The sequence below is a fragment of the Cervus elaphus genome, chromosome 1 (genome assembly GCF_910594005.1).
Source record: "Cervus elaphus chromosome 1, mCerEla1.1, whole genome shotgun sequence".
NCBI lineage: Eukaryota > Metazoa > Chordata > Mammalia > Artiodactyla > Cervidae > Cervus > Cervus elaphus.
In genome coordinates this window covers 46,245,731-46,255,572 of record NC_057815.1, presented here as the reverse complement: position 1 = coordinate 46,255,572, position 9,842 = coordinate 46,245,731, and the positions used below count along the sequence as shown (strand labels likewise).

The following is a 9,842-nucleotide window of genomic DNA, read 5'->3' as shown; positions in this document are numbered from 1 at the left end:
GAATCCAAATGTTGCCTAGGTTGGCCGAGAGTTCAGTCGGAAGAGAAGGAGGCCCAGGCCCATCAACTGCTAAATGGTGATATTTGAAACTCAAACAAGTTTGGCTTGGCTTTAAGAGTCAGAGGAAGTTTCAAGCCATAGTATATGATATAAGCCCCTGTCCAACTCAAAATGGTTTCCACTTTTTTCTGTTCTTGTTTCAGAACTGGGTCTGCTGCTAAGGTACACAAGTCACGGTGCTCATTCCAGATGCCAAGGCCATTAGCAGGGAACTTCAGGCTCCTATGTGGTCAAGGCATAGTGGAGAAGTAAATTCTCATTCCCTGATACTTGAACTCCCTCTGGGACAGAGCAAGCCTTGACAGAGGATGGAGAGGGGGGAATGTTGGAGAAGAACTAGGGAATCCCTTGTTCAGCTCCGGTAAAGAGTCCAGCATGGAGTTGGCTACTCTGATTGAGTTCTCCCTTTTTTCTCTGGGTATTCAGAAGGTGCTGGACTCCGGCTTCCTGGAGTAGTGACAGTGGGTATTACATGGAGCAGTGATTTGGGCAAAACTGTAAGTTAGGGAGAATTAGGTTTTGCTGCTCACATAAAACTTTCTATCATAATTTCTCCTTTAAAACTTCTTATTAAAAAAACCTTTTTTTTCACCCAAAAATCCTCCATCACAATATCCACTGGTTTCAGGCCTCATCTACTCCTCCTCCATGGCCCTAGTACCCAACCACTGGGCTGGCCTTTCCCAAGCAGTGTTACTTCCTCTGGACCTTGCTCCCTACCTGACCCACACACTTGTCTTCACCTGATCCCTCTCTATCTCCCACCACAGTTAAGATTCAGCTTTCATAGATACTGTCTCCGAAGGCCCTATGAGCAAAACTCTGGGAGATAGTGAAGGACAGGGAAGCCTGGCAGGCTGCAGTCCATAGGGTGCCAAAGAAGCGGACACAACTCAGTGACTGAACAACAACTTGGGAAAACTTTAATAACCATAACCCACTAAACTGTTGTCAAGATATGTATGTGTCTGGATCTTGTCACTTACACAGCAAGGAACGTCAGGTAAGTCATTTTGATTCTTTAAGCTTCAGTCACTTCACCTCTAAAATAGAGATGAGAAACACTTAACCCATAGGGTCTCAGATTAAAATGAACTCCCATCAAAAATACCTCTTGGTCTTCTGAACTAAGATGAAGTGCCCCCTTCTCTATGCTGCTCTGCCAACCTGTAATTCTTTTACTTCAAGAAGCATGTAACTTTGCATCTGAATTGCCTTTTTTCTCTGGGGGCAAGGACTATAGCTGATCACACTTGAAGGCCAGTGCCTCACACAATGTCAGGCATGGAGTTGGTGCTCCAAACGTGTGTGTTCAATGCATGGGCCACCTCTGAGAGCATTTATAAATAGCCGAGGTTGTTTCTCCCAGAGAGCGTGTTTATATTGGAACAGGGTCCTTTTGGGACCACGTCTTTCCTGAAGGAGAGAACATAATGGAAATGTCAGGTGCCGGGTGATATTTGAAAGCAGGTGGAGTTCATGCTGTCCCTTGAATAACTCCATGTAGGTGGCCTCTTGCAGGCGTCCAGCTGGCCCTGGGCCTGTGCACCTGAAAGGCGATATATGAGACTCTTGAAATTTCCTGCTCCAATTCAGTGAAACCAGTTTGGCTCAGTTTTCACCTCCAAGCTGGGATCAACTGTTGCCCAAGTGTGGAGAGAAGAGAAGAGATGTTTCGCTCCCTCCCTTGACTTTTTCTCCTTGCCTCAACTCCTTTCTTCTCACATTATTTATGGAAGCTTAAACTAGATTCCCAGGGCAAAGTCCTGTCCTGGTCGCCAGCAGCCTGCACAGCTGTGGGCTCTGCCACTGCTCATAGCCACTCACGACGGGTACCAAAAGTTCCTGGTGGGGGTGCACCACATGATGGGAGGAGGTGAAGAGGAATGGGATGCAGGGCACATGTGATGTGGGAGATGCCCATGTTCACCGAGCAAAGTGCTGTTGTACAGAAAGCCTGCCTCTGTTAGTGAGCCTGGTAGAAGGACAGAAAGGAAATGGACTACTTCTGTTATGCCTTTGGGGAAATGGTTTTCCATGTGTCTGTCTCACATTTTTTACGTCTGGCAAGCAGGAGCGGTGACTGCCTTCGTTCCATCTTTTCAAGGATGTCTCTACAGCAAATAGCATCGAAAGAAAGAAAGAGCCCGGGGCACAGGGCAGGTATGCTGACTCTTCATTAGACAAAACTAGGGTTCTCTAAGCTCGGGCTCCTCTCTTGTAATACACCCCACAGTGCTCTCAGCCATCACCTGGCTCTCCTCCCATTGCCCTGTGGAATTAGGACCTGGGGAAGCAACGCAAATATGATGCTACTCATGTTGCTTGCTGCACTACAAGTAATCAAATCCTTCTTCTCTGATCTAGGAGAGACTCATGTGTTTTTTTCAGCATCCATGAAAACATGTCAGGTTAACTTGTAAGCTTAATAGTACTTAATGTTTCAGATCCTTCACAGTTCTTGACAAGCCTCTCTCCTCTCTGCATAGAGGCAGCAATGAAAGAATTCTGCCCTTAATGGGGTTTTGGGAGCCCTATCTGTCCTGTGAAAGGCAGAGAGAGAGAGAAAGATAAAAGAGCATCTATTGATTGAATGTCCTATTTGCCACACTGGACTGGGTTAAGCTGAGTCTTTCATCCATTAATTCATTTAACCTTCACAATAACCCTGAGAATAGGCATATCCTACCCATTTTGCAGATGAGGAATCCTAGCTTCTGTGAGGTGAGGTGCCTTTCCAAGGTCACACCCAGGTTAGGTGTAGATGCAGAACTTAAACCTAGACCTGTGTTTGCTAGGAGAGCCTCTGACTCCACCATTCTGGAAAGTCAGTCAGTTCTTTCTGTTGATGAGGTCACCAGCCCAAGATAACTTGAAGATGCCAGCAAGACTAAAATCATTCCTCTCCCCCTGTCTGTCATCTGCCTCGTGATTTTGCCTAGTTGTACCCCTGGATATTCCCCTTTACTCCCAGCTTAGCAGAGAACTTCCTACTTCTTAAATTGGCTCTAGACTTCTACCTTCTCTTTTTCTAGGACCCCAGCCTCCCACTGATGTCAGGCTTACTTTTTAGCCTTGATCTTCTTGATCCTAGCTACTGCCCTGTTTTTGTTTTTTGGGTTTTTTTCCTACTCAGAAGGAAGGATGTGAAACAATTTCTCTGATATCGTACAGAACACATAACACTCTCCAGACTTCACAGTTCTAAAGAATCTTGTTTGGTTTTCAGATGTGACTGGAGTGATTTGCGCCCGGATGCTTAGACTGGCCATCTGCTCAGAGGCTGCTCAGGAAGACCCACCCATGTGCTCTTCTGTCGCAGACTAGCCTGCTCTGCCTGCGGCTTGGGTTTCCAGGACCTCGTACGTATGCCACACTGTTTGAAGCCGAGCTTCAAGGAATCACGAGAGCATTTGCCTGGACCTGCTACACAGCCTAAATGCAACATGAGCTGACCTTGTCTTAAGGAAGTGGGTCAGGGAACAGGCATCTTTTTGGTGCAGTGTCGGCTTCCCAGGTGGCACTAGTGGTTAAGAACCTGCCTGCCAATGCAGGAGACATAAGAGACACAGGTTTGATCCCTGGGTCGGGAAGATCCCCTGGAGGAGGGCATGGCAACCCGCTCCAGTATTCTTGCCTGGAGAATCCCATGGACAGAGGAGCCTGACGGGCTACAGTCCATGGGGTCACAAAGAGTCAGACACAACTGAAGCGACTTAGCACACACACAAGTGTTTACCAGTTAAAAGGGGAAAGCAGCAGGCAGGTGAAGTACACATATGAGGACAAGGGATTCAGACAAATGAACAGCCCTTTCCATTGGGAGGGTCTGCTGAGTTCTCAGGCTGCAGGACGTCACCGCTGCTTCCTCTGTCTCAGGCTCAACGGCAGTGGGTCACCAGGTTCTTATGGGAGCTTCCATGAGGGTCAGAGTTCACTCATAAAAAGAAATGTTGTGAATTATCTAAATGTTTGAGCAAGGATATATATGTTTCTTCATGGAATAGGCTGAGTTCAGCAACAAACTGACCTAGCTGACCTAAATCTAATGCTCTGAGGAAGAAAACAGCCACCTACACTAGAATACCATCCAAACACTCAATTAGCCATGGATATTTTAAAGCACTTATCAGCACTGCCTAGGCTCAGGGTGAGCAAATTTTGAAATAAAAAGGAAAGGATGAAGAAACATCAACTATGGTTTATGGAGCTCATAACCTAATGGAAGAGAAAGATAGTCATACATGAAATAACCTACACCAGACTGTAGGTGAAATTACACATATGAGAAGCAGAGATGATAAACAGATGCTGCAAAAGTTGTGAAAAAGTATCATTAGTCTTCTAGTTACTAAGCCTCTAAACTGGGGTGACGTTGAAAACCCACATCTATTTCAGTCCCACACAGACACCTCAAAAATCCTTCTTACAGCCTCCTCTTCCTCCTTTCCGAACCTAACGTCAGCACCTTTAAGTTTTTATCAATTTATATTTAATTCATTTAATTCATCTGTCTCCTTTTTGGCCTCTTCCCACTTTAATTCATGGGGAGCGCAAATTAAGCTTCAGAAAGCACGACTCTTCTGATCCTTTTCCTTCCCTGTCCAAAACTCTCCTGGATACTAATTTCCAAACTGAAATAAAATAAAAATTTGAGGATTGGCTTGGAAGAAGAATCCAGGTTTGAGATCATCCAGGTTTAGTTCTAGGATGGTAACAGTGGAAAAGGGAAAGAAAGAAAGGAAAAGAGAAGCAAGATTTTATATTTGGAAGGTAGGGGATGACAGCAAGTAGCATTACTAAGAACTATGGGCTGAAATCCAGAAGACTGGAAGGTGGGCAGAGGGCAAATATAGAGAAGAGCACGTTTCCAAGGAGAGATGCTGAAGTGAAGAGATACAGGGCTTTAGTAACATCATCCACTGTCTGGAATGCACTGAATAGGGCCTCGGAGGTGTTCAGTAGCTGTTTGTTGAATGAATAAATAAAAGAGTGAATAGCCCTCTTAATTTTGTCATATTCATCGCATTTTATCTTTACAACAACTCTGTTCGGTGGTTACTATTATTACCTCTATGTTACTGGTCTCTAAACCGAGGCCCAGAGTGGTTGTATGATTCTTCCAGGATCCCACCGTGATGAGTGGCAGTGCTCAAAAGTGAAGCCAGATCAGTACAAGGTTGAAATCTATCTGTCATGATGCCCTCTGAAAATATCTGAGTCCAGCACAACAAAAAAATTGGGACTGGGAAGATAGGTCACAACTATCTGTGGGATTTGTTTACAAAAAGGTGATTGTTCATAATTGAAGCCAGGACCATGAATGAGACCCTAGAGAACTGTTGTAAATGCCTTTGACCTGAGCAATGGAGAAGCCCAAACTTACAGAGATAAGGGAAGAAAGAGAAACCCCTGAGAAGAGCAGAGAAGATCAGAGGAGAACCAACAGAAAAAGAATAATGGATGCAAGAGAGAAAGGAAATTTGTTGTAAATATAGGGTCCGCAAAGTCGAAACCTGCAGGAGTGTCTCTGAAGGGAACGATGAGGCAGTATGGTTTGAGTGAAAGAGGGAGACACCTGGACCACAGCAGATCACCTGGGTTAAAACCAGCCATTGCTTTAACCTTGAGCAAGTTGCTTAGCTATGTGAAATCTGTTGCTTATCAAATGGCCATCATACATAGAATAAAGGACCTAATACCAGGCTTGGCATCATGGAGCAGATAGCTGACATTTATAAGGCACCAGGTACTGATCTAAGCATTCAATGTGTGTAGATTCATTTAGGCCATATAACAACCTTGCTGCGTGCATGCGAAGTCACTTCAGTATTGTCCGACTCTGTGCCACCCTATGCACTGTAGCCTGCCAGGCTCCTCTGTTCATGGGATTTTCCAGGCAAGAATACTGAAAAGGGTTGCCACTTCCTCCTCCAGGAGATCTTCCCAACCCAGGTGTTGAACCCACATCTTTTAGGTCTCCTGCATTGGCAGGTGGGTTCTTTACCATCAGCACCACCTGGGAAACCCAACAACCTTGCTAGCTGGGTTCTGTATTTGTCAGCTTCAATTTGTAAATGAGGAGATACAGGTTTAGAGAGTTTAAGTAATTCCTTAACAGCTTGTGAGTGGTAGAAACTGGTGTTTAAACCCAACCATTCTGTTCCTAGAGTCTATGCTCTTAACCACCACATTCTGCTGAACTTTGTTGAGTAAATTACCTCTAGGTCCTTTCCCTTCAAGAACAAGTGAGCTACATTAATTTTTTAAAGTAGGAAGATTAAAAGTATTTGACTTGGGGTGAGCAAATGAAGTACTATAGGCCAAATATGGTGAGGCCCACAAGCTAATAATTTTTTTTTTCAAGTGGTTGAAAAAAATTTTAAATAATATTTTGAGACATGTTAAAATTATATGCAATTCAAGTTTTAATTTCACCAATAAAGTTTTATTGGAACACAAGTATATCCATTTATCTGTCTCTAGGCCCATTTTGTGCTATAAGAGCAACACTGAATAATTGTGAGAGAGACACCCTACAGCCTCCTAACCCTAAAATATTTACTATCTGACACTTTGCAGGAAAAGTTTGCTGATTCCCTACTATAACCAAAAACTCTTTGGCGAATGAACAGAAGTAGATTTAAGAGCTTGAATTGCTCAGGAATGTTGTCGCCCTTCACCCCTCCTCTCAGCGCCTGGATGGACCGCTCCCACACCTGCACTGCATTAGGAGCTGGGGGTGGGCGTGGGGAGGAAAGAAACCTCTGACCCAGTAGTTTGTTGCATTTCCTGGGTGGAGGAGGAAGGTGGAAGGACGCTCGCTGGTGAAGGTGAAGCTTTCCGTTTCAGTCCTGAATCATAGCCAGTTGAGTTTATCCCTTTTTGGCTGTGGAATGGTAAATTTTAATGCCCATAGTAAGTTCAGATGCTCCACAGTCAGGGGAGGAGAGGCCTAGCTAAGGCACCTTAGAGGTGTCTTCTCCCGAGGTCTACACCAGGAGCCCGAAGCTTAGACGTGTCCCAGAAGTCTACCTGCCCTTCACTGGGGAATGACCGTGCCTCTAGGGCACTGTATGGGGTCGGGAGCCAGTTCACCTGGGTTCTAAGCTGAGATTTGTCAGCAAACCTCCAGCATGATGGCACCAAGCGGATTTCTTCCCTTCCACCTTGCTTAACATAACTAAATGAAAGTCAGATGCTTATCAGCTTTTTCAGCGCGTTCATGCATTCAGCCTCTAAGGTAACAGGTATACAAAAGGGTGATAAAAATGACAGGAATATTTTAGCTTTTTTTCTTTAATTTTCTGAAATTGTGGCAATATATCTATGAATGTTAAGTCACTTCGGTTGTGTTTGATTCTTTGTGACCCTATGGACTATAGCCTGCCAGGCTGCTCTGTCCATGGGGACTCTCCAGGCAAGAATACTGGAGTGGGTTGCCAAGCACTCCTCCAGGGGATCTTCCTGGCCCAGGAATCAAATTCCACATCACTTAGGTCTCCTGCATTGGCGAACAGGTTCTTTACCACTAACCCCACCTTATAGCGTAACATTTATCATTTTAATCGTGTTTAAGGGAACAGTCCTATGACATTAAGCACACTCACACTGTTGTGTAACCATCACCACCATCCACCTCCAGAATTATTTTGTCTGCCCCAGCTGACTCTGTAGTCATTAAACAGTAACTCCCTGTTTTCCCTCCTCCATAGACCAACAACCATCTCTTCCTGCCACTTTGAATTAGATTTCTCTGGATATCTCAGGTAAGTGGATCCATTCATTGTATGTCCTTTTGCATCTGGCTTATTTCATTTAGAATGATGTCTTTAATGTTCATCCATGTTGTAGCACGTGCCAGTTTCTTTCCTTTTTAAGGCTTATCAAATATAAGGCTGGTATTTGATTTATATAATTTTGTTTATCCGTTCATCTGGCAGTAGACACGAGAGTTTTCTATGTTTTGATTGCTGTGAATATAATGCTGCTATTAACATGAGCATGAAGATATCTAAGTCTCTGATTTCACTTCTTTTGGATATATATCCCAAAGTGGAATTGTTGGGTCATGTGGTAACTCTTTAATTTTTGGTGAAACAAGCATACTATGTTTCATAATGGCTGCACCATTTTGCATGCCCACAAGCAGGGCACAATTTTCCCACATCCTTGCCAATAATTCTTATTTTCTCTTTTGTTTTTTATTTTTATTTTTTTAAGAGTAGCCATCTTGATGTGAAGTGGTATTTCATTGTAGATTTGCAATTTCCTTGGAATATTGAGCATCTTCTCGTGTGCTTATTGGCCAGTTGTATGTCTTCTTTAGAGAAATGTCTGTTCAAGTTGTTGTCCATTTTTAAATTGGATTGTTTTTGGTGATTGTTGAGTTGTCAGAGTTCTTTCTACCTTCTGAATATTAACCTTTTATCAGACATATGACATGTAAACATCTTTTCCATTCCATGGGTTGCCTTTCACTCTTGATAGTGTTCTTTGTGTAAAACTTTTTGATTTTGATATAGTCTAATTTATATTTATATTTGTATTTGATATAGTCTAACTTATAATCTATTTTTCTTGTAGTTATTGCCTGTGTTTCCGGTATTATATCCAAGAAATTATTGCCAAATGCAATGTTATAAAGGTTTTCTCCTATGTTTACTTCTAAGAGTTTTATGATTTTAGCTCTTACATTTAGGTCTTTATTCCATTTTGGATTAATTTTTATTTATGGTATAAGGTAAGTGTTCAATTTCATTCTTTTGCACATGGATGTTCAGTTTCCTTAACAACATTGGTTGAAAACAGTGTCCTTTCTCCACTGAATGGTCTTGGCACACTTATCAAAAATTTTTGACAGTGTATGTAAGGGTTTATTTCTGAGTTGGCTTGATTTTTTATATTAGCAGACATGTCTCTTCAATCAAGACCTAAGCTGTATAAACTTTCCACAGATGATCTAATTAAAGAATCAATGCATTCACCCTATCAGAACCTTGGTTGTAGCTCATCTCATGTTAGCATTTCAAATGCGTGAATCTGTATCACCACTAGTTTGTGAGTTCCCAGAGAACAGGAACTCTCTTATAACTCAAATTTAAACTTAATCTATATGTATTGTTTGTCTGTTATGTGTCCAGTATCATGACAACAGTAATGATAAATAAACTTTTTATTTAAGAGCTTGCAAATTAGTAAACATGTGGATATTTTCTTGTAAGAAGAATACTCCAGAAGATAAAGTAGGAGTACAAAAATGGACATGGTGACATCCAATGTCCAGCATGGTTCAGTAACTGCGTCTTGGAGAAGAGAGAGAACTTTCTCAGAAGTGGTCATATTTCTGCTGTATTTTGAAGAATGAGTAAGAGTTTGCCTGATGAAAAAAGGCAGAGGTCATAGGGACATTCAAAACAGAGGACTGTCCCACACCTGTCGATTTGGAGTGTGGGCCAGCAACATGGTTGTTGGAAGACTGCTACATATATTACGAGGCCAAGACGGGTGGGAGAAGAGCCTAGAGGTGTAGGCAAGTGATCAGGCCCAGAATTTGAACTTTATTGTGAGTGTGATTGGGAGGATTTACATGTCTGTCCCTTAGACCGGTTCTTAGCACCTACCATTGTTTATTGAACTGATTTTAGTCTGCAGAACAGTGTTTTGTGTTTCTTTTCTCCTTTTCTTTTTTTCCCCTTTTCCCTCTTTCTAATATGATTATGATGGCTTCACTATTTTTTCTCGGATCAATGTCTCAACTACAGAAGAATATAAACTATATT

At 42.7% G+C, this 9,842-nt stretch overlaps 1 long non-coding RNA gene across 1 annotated transcript; it reads left to right on the top strand.

Annotated features, from left to right (window-relative positions):
* Positions 1 to 209: 209 nt before the first annotated feature.
* Positions 210 to 8,266, top strand: LOC122693695. Its single transcript, XR_006340980.1, has 4 exons — positions 210 to 1,063; positions 2,135 to 2,223; positions 3,290 to 3,422; positions 7,776 to 8,266. It is a non-coding gene; the product is annotated as an uncharacterized LOC122693695 (long non-coding RNA).
* Positions 8,267 to 9,842: the final 1,576 nt, after the last annotated feature.